This window comes from Trematomus bernacchii, unplaced genomic scaffold, assembly GCF_902827165.1.
Source record: "Trematomus bernacchii unplaced genomic scaffold, fTreBer1.1, whole genome shotgun sequence".
Classification (NCBI taxonomy): domain Eukaryota; kingdom Metazoa; phylum Chordata; class Actinopteri; order Perciformes; family Nototheniidae; genus Trematomus; species Trematomus bernacchii.
The window spans coordinates 188311-198480 of NW_022987623.1; the positions used below are offsets into that span (position 1 = coordinate 188311).

The window sequence follows — 10170 nt, forward strand, 5'->3', positions numbered from 1 at the left end:
TTAAGTCATGTTTAATGATCTTGAACGTCACTAAAACATAGCTATTAAGAAAGCTATTTCATGAATGGCTAGATCTTGATAAATAACAATTATTTGTTTTGTTTTGTGTTAAAATATTGAGTAGTTAAATTATTTAAAATGCACAGTCCTGAATGTGGGGATCTACAGGACACACATGTTCAGGGTAAAGGCTTTCACATTACTATCATTATATTTTTATTGAAATGTACATTTGACACCAAAACGTAACACAAAAGCAGGACCAACCATCATACATTGAATTCCTTGACTAACAAGAGAAAGATTCACCATTTAAATAACTATTTAACAACAAATGGGCCGGTTCTAAAGGTTATTCAGTTAAGCCCGATGAGAGGGGATACAGCTGTGCACATGTCATCATTAACAGACGTCGTTTAAGAGTGACGTTTGAGTGAACGAGGACATCCCAATTAATACCTGAGGACTCCTCTGTCCTCGCGTCTCCTCCTCGCGTCTCCTCCTCGCATCTTACGGAGGCGGAGCTAAGACGCAAGGAAGGGACGCGAGTGAGGGAAAGGAGGAGTCGAGGAGGGGTATTGAGATGAGGCTCGAGAGAGGAGAAAGGAAGGGGGGAAGCTTGGTGATGATGAAGGAGCATTCTGGGAGTTAGGGAGTTAGGGAGGCCGTATCAGGAAGTTCTCAGTTCCCCTGAGGTGAAGGTCATACTGTTGGTGCACATAGAGAGTCACTAACAACACTGCAACACATCTTCTTCATAAGGACTTTCCCCAAGCTTAGCTAAGAAGAGTGAGAAGTAGTAAATATAGATAAACATTAGCAAATAAGAATCACACAATGATATTATTAAAGTAAGTAAGTGAGTATAATTGTTGTTGTTGTTGAGTAACATCTGATTGGATTATAAACAGATTTGTATCCTCATCATGTTTTCTTTATTCAGACTGAGGTACTGCAGTTTGTCAGAGATCAGCTGTTCTGCTCTGATCTCAGCTCTGAAGTCCAACATCCATCTGAGAGATCTGGACCTGAGTCTCAACGATCTGCAGGATTCAGATGTGGAGCTGCTGAGAGATCTTCTGGAGAGTCCAGACTGCAGACTGGAGACTCTCAGGTCAGTTCACTGACTCTCTGTTACTGCTGGAGATCTCACATGTTCACTTTGTAATTGAACCTCATTTATATTCATTAATAACTTATATCCATCAAGTTGTAAATGTCCTTTTATTCATATTTCATTTTTAAGAGTAAGAAGTAAGAACTGCAGACATACATGTTGACTGTTTCTTGAAGTAACTTTAATAGATGTTAGTTGTGAAAAGTAAATCTATGTATTTAATATTTAGTAAACGATAACGTCTGAATAAAGGTCATCTGAAGTCATTTTAGTTTTAAATTGTGGTGGGATTTTATTCATCAAATGTGGAGAGAGAATCAAAGCATTCAGCTCTTTGTGGTGTTTTATTTCTTGAAGAAAGTTCAGTCAGTCACACAGAGAGCATACAGTCTGCAGAGAGGAAGAGGAAGAGTAGAGTTTGAGTTGCATATTTAAACACAGAAGCCTCGTCTCAATACCCCTCCTCGACTCCTCTCTTCCCCTCCTCCGGGACTTGACCCGGAAATCGATCAAGACACGCCATTTTGAAGGACGTTTTTTTGAGGGGTGAGGGAGGAGGGGTGAGGGAGGAGACGAAAGGGAGGGTGTTTCTCAATCGCGAGTACGCTTGCTTGGTAGCACATGTCAGCCGAGCATCTTGCTTCAGAAGCGAGTCAAGAATACTTCCTGGCATTCGGAAAATGAAGTGTGGAACACGCTAGCAAGTGTGCAGGTTTGCGTCATATGAGAGGCCCCGCCTTACATCTTCCGCCACAGATTTGGGGAAATTGGTCAGTGCGCAAAGCATTGTGGGGATTTTAAGACCGCGAAGTCTACTCATGTGCAGACTCGATATTTCTCCAAACGGAGTACGCCGGGCTCGGTAGATTTCCAAGTATACTGGAGATTGGAACAGTACTTCGGCGGCACTCGATGACGTAGTATGCTTGAAATAGTGGCTCTGAAGCAGCTTTACTCGCGATTGAGAAACATCCGGAGGATACACGAGAGCAGACTACGCAGAAGTGTTTTCACTACTCGCGTATAAAAGCCCCGCCCCCACCTTCACAGCTGGTCGATTTCAAGAGAGGAAAACGGAGAACTGGAAGAATGAGTGGGAAAGCGTCACATAAATGTATAAGTGCTCACAGCTCCGTGGGAATTATTATGTGCAATTCATTTCTTAAGGTTATACTAACAATTTAAGTCATGTTTAATGATCTTGAACGTCACTAAAACATAGCTATTAAGAAAGCTATTTCATAAATGGCTAGATCTTGATAAATAACAATTATTTGTTTTGTTTCGTGTTAAAATATTGAGTAGTTAAATTATTTAAAATGCACAGTCCTGAATGTCGGGATCTACAGGACACACATGTTCAGGGTAAAGGCTTTCACATTACTATCATTATAATTTTATTGAAATGTACATTTTACACCAAAACGTAACACAAAAGCAGGACCAACCATCATACATTGAATTCCTTGACTAACAAGAGAAAGATTCATCATTTAAATAACTATTTAACAACAAATGGGCCGGTTCTAAAGGTTATTCAGTTAAGCCCGATGAGAGGGGATCCAGCTGTGCACATGTCATCATTAACAGACGTTGTTTAAGAGTGACGTTTGAGTGAACAAGGACATCCCAATTAATACCTGAGGACTCCTCTGTCCTCGCGTCTCCTCGTGTCTCCTCCTCGCATCTTACGGAGGCGGAGCTAAGATGCAAGGAAGGGACGCGAGTGAGGGAAAGGAGGAGTCGAGGAGGGGTATTGAGATGAGGCTCGAGAGAGGAGAAAGGGAGGGGGGAAGCTTGCTGATCATGAAGGAGCATTCTGGGAGTTAGGGAGTTAGGGAAGCCGTATCAGGAAGTTCTCAGTTCACCTGAGGTGAAGGTCATACTGTTGGTGCACATAGAGAGTCACTAACAACACTGCAACACATCTTCTTCATAAGGACTTTCCCCAAGCTTAGCTAAGAAGAGTGAGAAGTAGTAAATATAGATAAACATTAGCAAATAAGAATCACACAATGATATTATTAAAGTAAGTAAGTGAGTATAATTGTTGTTGTTGTTGAGTAACATCTGATTGGATTATAATCAGATTTGTATCCTCATCATGTTTTCTTTATTCAGTCTGAGGGACTGCAGTTTGTCAGAGATCAGCTGTTCTGCTCTGATCTCAGCTCTGAAGTCCAACATCCATCTGAGAGATCTGGACCTGAGTGGCAACGATCTGCAGGATTCAGAGGAGCTGCTGAGAGATCTTCTGGAGAGTCCAGACTGCAGACTGGAGACCCTCAGGTCAGTAAGGGGTCTCTGCTGGTTCAGCAGTATTGTATGAAACACAGGGAGGTGTTTCTCTCACTGGGGAATCACAACAGATCAGTGATGTTACCCACTGACTGCAGGCTCTTTCATTCTTCCATCAACTATAGAAGGCCAGCTGAAAATGCAAAGCCACATTTAGTAAGTAATCAACTTTCCACCAGACATATGGGATTTGACAGAAGAGTGGAAAGGTAGTCTGTTTTTGATGGGATGTTTTTAGCTCCTTGACTAATGACTGTTACTTCCTGTAATGCAGCTGAGAGCTGTGGCAGTCAGTCGTAGTGTTTGCAGAGAAGATATGATGGGATGTAAAGCATGAGATCAGTCAGGACTCTGAAGCTGACTCAAAGAACAAACACTTATTTTAAACTGGATCCATAACTGTTGGATTGTGTTCATCCCTACAGGATCAGAGAGGATGAGACGATCAGAGCCAAGATCCAGAAGAACTGTGAGTACTGAATATCCTCCATTCATCAAGATATGAAACTCTTTCATGGAGCATGTCCTCAGAGGAAAACAACACTAGGTGCGTTCACACCGGAGTACTTTGGTGTACTTTTCCCACAATAGTTCATCAGAACTACGATATATTTGCGTTCACACCAAAAAGCCCCAGGAACTAAAGTAGCTCAACTTAGTTCTTCAGACCCGCTTTTCAGGCCCTGCTAGAGAGCAGGGCCTGTTGTGGGAGAAAGTAGTTCGTACGTCTGATTGGCTGTGCGGAATGCAAACCACGCCCGTTTGACTCTGAATTTTTTGTTGTAAGCGGCCATTGTATTTGCTCGCTTCGCAGCACACCCGAAGAGATTCCTTTTGTGAAAGCAGTTATTATAGCAACACTAAATAAATCAATTGGAGCGGTGGAGTGATGAGGATGTGTCTGCGCTTCTGGCGATTTACTCGGAGGATGCGAAGCGCCACATTCAGAAGCTTCTACTGAATGCAGTTTCTGTGGCTCTGCAAAGTTAGCAGACCTGGCAAAGTCATGTCGGGACGACTACCAAGGTAAAATAAAATACATGCACTGCACTGTTTTAATCTGCACAATACTGGTCTTAGATGTACTTTTATTTGCTCAGTAGATCGAGCTAGCCATGCTAGAACTTGCTAACGTTAGGTCCAAGCTGGCTAACAACATCTAGCTATCTAGCTATTCTCAGCCATGCCCGCTATGAACACGTTTTGACTTGTGAATAAGTGTGCAATGTTCTGTAATTTGCTTCACTAACTCATGGCACTAATCGTGTGTTTCAGGCGAGGTGTTTCTCTCAGGATTAGAAACTAGTTTTCCCCTCCGGGATAAAACGATAATATAACGTTAGCAATTAGCATGCTAGCTGGACATAATGCTACCTCTGTGGCTAATGCATAGAGGTAAACAATAGATTGTAGTTGCTATAATTTCAAGTAATTTGCAACATTCATTCTACATGTTAATGGTAAAAGCTTAAACAGTTGATTACCTGCATACCACAAAGACTGATGTTCTAATATTTTTGCACATTGAAGTAGAAATGTAATTGAAATTCTATTTACTGCCTAAACATTGTTCCTTGTCACAGTATTATCCTAAATAGTTTGACCTTGTTTCCTCAGAAGGCTTCTCAGACTACATGGAGGATCCCTCAGAGAAACACAGTTTCCACGTTCAGTTCCCCCCCGCTGAGAGTAGGCAGCTCCACACCCTGTGCCCGGTCAGCGGACACCATCAGGACTACTATCTGATCACAGAGGATCCCATCCTGACCGCTGCTGCCATACTGCAGCAAACAGGAGGGAACGGAGGTGAAAACACACTTTATACATTTAGATATGTGGAGCACAAAGAAAAGTGTTGAGTTTAACTATAAAAATATTAGGTTCAACTAACCTAATACCGTTATATGAACTTTGCTGTGTTTTCAGCGTAGCTTTGTAAAGGTAACATTTAGCAGCTAAACTGTGGATAACAAGTAAACCACATTGGTTTGTTATTCAATATGGCCGCCAAAAGCTTTTTGAATCATTACATGTCACTTGTTAGACGCTTTTATCCAAAGCTTACATACTCAATACTGTGGGCAATCCCCACAGGAGCACTTTGGGGTGAAGTGTCTCAGGGACACAACGACATGCTGACTGCAGTGGGGTTTGAACCTGTGCTCCCCTGATCCGAACACCAATGCACTTATCCACTGCGCCACACGCCTCCCTATCATGTCCTGAGAGCCCTCCATCCCCCAATTGCTAGTGCCTTCACCATTTAAAATGTTAATAGTCAAATCAAAGGTGTTGTCTCGTTGTTGCGATTAAACTGATCTTGTATCTTGCATATTTCACCTTAGGAAAGTGGGCACGCGATGACAGTTTCCTTGACACCATCATGGCGATGGACCGCCGTGCCATGGTCAGCAAGGAGAATGAGGACCTGCGTGCCAAGGAGATGCACGACGAACGGCTGCTGCATTCACACAAGGCCCAGGAATCGAGGTGGAGCAACAAAATACCTTTCAGGCTGGGCTTCTGGCAGTGCTAAGAGAGCTGATTAAATCCAACAGGCCTTCAATACAAAAATTAAGAAAAACTTGTCGTTGATAAACTGTACAATGACTTGTTGGGAGGCGTGTGGTGCAGTGGTCTGGTGCGTTGGTGTTCGGATCAGGGGAGCACAGGTTCAAACCCCACTGCAGTCAGGATGTCGTTGTGTCCCTGGGCAAGACACTTCACCCCAAATTGCCTACATCTGGGACAGTTCATTTTGTATTATTGTGATTATATATATATGCCACTGTTATTAATACTGACACCTAATTTTGCACTAAGGTGTGTCTGCTGCTGAGCCTACCTATTATTATTATATATATATATATATATTGCCACTGTTATTATATTGTTTTGATACTACTGACACTTATTGATCTGCTTCTGATAAATAAAAGAGAACCTACATGCACGGCACTAGCATCATGACTGTCTTTGTTTAAACCAGCAGCAGTGCAGCGGTACACAGACTAACCTGTGTGTGTGTAACGTAGTTCTTCAGATGTGTATGCTTAACATGTATGTATTTATCACAGTAAAGATGGTATACAAAAGCTTTTTAAAGAGCTTTCAACCTCATCCCATTGTCTTTAACACACATTTAACATAATATACTCATATTAATATATATTATATATATCCAAATATACAGTATGAGTACTGTTTTGATACTGACATTTCATCTTTGCACTAAGATGTGTCTGCACTATTGTAATTGTGTCTGTTGACTGTGGTAAATAAAAGAGAGAACCAAATGCACTGTACAAAAGATCAGCTTTATTGTCAATTTACAATTTCCATGCTGTTCAGATGCCTCAAGGGCTGTGCGCGTGTCTTGCCCCGTGGCAATTTGTTTAGGTTGCGTCTCCCCAATGGTTGCTTCCAGGCGAATACAGAGGAGTTGAAAAGATCCACTTTGATCCACTGCACATTGGTGTGCACCAGGCCGAGGTTCTATTGTTCACCCAGAGAGAGTGCGGGACACGACGCGTTCCGTTGTATTCGCATATCTGGAATACATACAAAGACACAAATTAGCCCTACATAACTCCATAAATCCTACATTAGATAGTATTAATGTGATATAATGAACGTACCATTGCTGTTCTTTGGGCGTGATAACGGTCATCATCCTCAGCTATCGAATCATGTCCATAGCGTGTGCTTTTCGTGGTCCAATCCTTTTGTTAAGGCTTCTTAACCGCCTTCGCCTCCGACTCAGCATTTCTATTGCATTTGAATGGTCGATCTGTATTTGTATTTGTGGCTGAGTTATTGGCTTAAATAACTCAGTTACGAAGCTGTATAACACGACCACCAAAACGTCAACTCCATACCGTGTCTGAGGTCGGAAGGTAAACAGAAGCATCCAGCGGAAGCGGAAGCTTTTCTTCTTCTTCTCTCGGTTTTTTGGCGAATTGCAACTTTAAGGTGCATACCGCCACCTACTGTACTCGCCGTGAAGTTGTTTGCAGCCTGCCACTAAACCCAAAGCAGAAGAAGAATAAGTGACGTCAGCGGCTCATTTGCCTAATCCACCCCCAGGAACTCATTTTGGTGTGAACGCGATCTGCTTTAGTTCGTCAGAACTAAAAGAACTCTCATGAACTAAAGTTCTCATGAAATACTGTGGGAAAAGTACTTGGTGTGAACGCGCCTACTCTTGTTTTTCTCTCTTCATCATTTTGGCTGTTTTTCTTCACAACAACTGTCTATCAAAACAGAGACGCGTTCACTGACACTCTGTAAAATGTAAATAAACTCTGAAGAATAAAACACATGAAAACATCAACATTATAACCAGTCCGTTACAGTATTACCATCAAAATATACTTGAGTAAAAGTAGAAGTACTCAGATCTTGTATTTGAGTAAAAGTAGAAGTACTCAGATCTTGTACTTGAGTAAAAGTAGAAGTACTCAGATCTTGTATTTGAGTAAAAGTAGAAGTACTCAGATCTTGTACTCTAGTACAAGTAGAAGCAGAGTGTAGGAATACTCTGTTTCAGTAAAAGTCCTGCATTCAAAATGTTCCTCAAGTGAAAGTAGAAAAGTATTCTCATCAAAATATAGTGAAAGTAGCGACAGTAAAAGTAGTCATTGTGCAGATTGGTCCATTTCAGAATAACCACACATGCTCACTGTCTGTGGAGGCTATTGCGCCAATGTCTCCAAATCATGGAAGAGAACCGAGTAGAACTCTTCACAGGGTTCATTAGAGTCGAGATAACATGATTGTCAGAGTCTTCTAGGCGACACATGAATTTGTACATTAACTTTCTTAAAAGGGCTTGACAGGTAGGTACCCCCAAGTTAACAAACAGCTGGCTAGCACTGTGCCATCTCGGTACCCTCACCAGCAACCGTAAAGCATCATTGTATGCAACTTTTAGTTTTTGCATGCTGCTAGCCTTGTAGTTACTCCACAATTGAGCCGTGTGCAATGGTGTACAGAAAGCTTTAAAAAGTGATACCTTGACATCTACAGAGCACTTGTGAAATTTCCGCATTAATATGTTTGCCTGGGCATACAGTTTGCAGCGTTGTCTATGGATGTCTTTGTCGTCTGTAAGATCATCAGAAATATAATGACCAAGGTACTTCATCTCACTGCACACAAGAAGAATGTTGCTACTGAGAATACAATTAGGAAATACAGCCTTTGTATCCTCTTTACTTCTCACAATCATGATGCTACTCTTCTTGGCGTTATACTTAATATTAAAATCAATGCCATACTGGGAACAAATCCTCAGAAGCTGTTGTAAGCCAGCACTGCACGGGGAAAAGATGATTACATCATCTGCATACATAAGGTGGTTGACAACAGTAGCACCGATGACACAGCCAGTTTTACACAAGGTCAGTTTCCTAGACAGATCATCCATGTACAGATTAAACAACAAAGGAGATCAAATCCCACCTTGCTTGACCCCATTACCAATATCAAAATGTTCAGACACAGTATTGCCCCACTTCACCTGCATAGTCTGATGTGCATACCAGAAGGCTAAGATCCTTATTATGTACTTGGGTACCCCTCTCTGGCACATTTTGTCAAATCATTTGAAATGATTCAGTCTATCAAATGCCCTGGAAGCATCAATACAACACAGAAACATGGTGGAATTATGGCTTCTATATTTTGCTATAATGTCTTTTAAAGCAAAAATACACATATCTGTGCCGTGTTTTATTTTCAAACCAAACTGGTTGTCAGCTGTGGTAATATACCTTTCCAGCCTATCCAACATAATTCTCTCCAACACTTTGGAGAGAATGCTAGCTAAAGCAATGGGTCTGTAATTATCAATGCCATTCATCTTCCCAGCTTTATCCTTGATGACTGGCACAAGTAGCACAGATCACATGGAATCTGGTAAGACACCATGATTAAGGAAACCAGTAAGACACAGAGCAAGAAGAGGAGCAAGCTTAAGACTGGCATATTTGAAGTGTTCAGCTGAGATGAGATCCGGGCCACAAGCTTTGTTATTTTCTAGATTCATTATAGTGTTGAAGACTTCCTCTGATCTAACTGTAACGTTTTCAGTGGAGTCAACCTTTTCAACCACAAATGCATCACTCTTAACACAGTTGAACAACTCATGATAGTGTTGTCGCCACAGTTCAGCAATGTCTGACCCACACACTCCTTCTATAGAAGACGGTAAGGGAGTCTTACAGCTGTTTATGACTTTGACTTCTTTCCAGAAATCATAGCAACTATTGTTGTGCACAGGGTTCGAGTTATGTGGGAGCCAATGGGAGCTGAGCTCCCATAAGGAGGGGTCTGAGCTCCCACGGACGCAGTGAAATCATACATCTGTGGGGGTCGCTAATACATTACCAACAACAACCATTATTTTAATCACAAATAATGCATGTGTCAATGTAATGAGTATTATTGAAAAGAAAAACATGTTTTCCAAAAGAACAACGCATCTCTTGAATAACAATATGCCTGCGCTGCACCTCCAAGGTGCGCAATACTTTATTGCACAATCTATGCCTGTGAGCGTGCAGCGCGAGCCGAGATGAAGTGTGTGTGCGTCGTTGAACCTTTTCATACAGGGCCGTGGTAAGTAGGGGTGCTGAGGGTGCTGAGGTGCTGCAGCACCCCCTGATGGAGGACAGGGAATCTGCACGTCCACAAGATTAAATGGAAATATAATACAAATATAATACAAAAAAAACGAATTTTCGGCCTTGATG

The 10170-nt window shown here is 41.8% G+C and overlaps 1 long non-coding RNA gene across 2 annotated transcripts in view; it reads left to right on the plus strand.

The window, feature by feature from the left end:
- Positions 1-1071: 1071 nt before the first annotated feature.
- Positions 1072-10170, plus strand: part of LOC117484372 — a 16928-nt gene continuing 7829 nt past the window's right edge. Inside the window, exons 1-2 of one of the 2 annotated variants that reach the window (XR_004556133.1) lie at positions 1072-1114; positions 3841-3884. This is a non-coding gene — a long non-coding RNA (uncharacterized LOC117484372). Of the gene's footprint in view, positions 1115-3368; positions 3407-3840; positions 3885-10170 lie in introns of those variants that run through there. The other variant, XR_004556134.1, reaches the window with a different exon arrangement.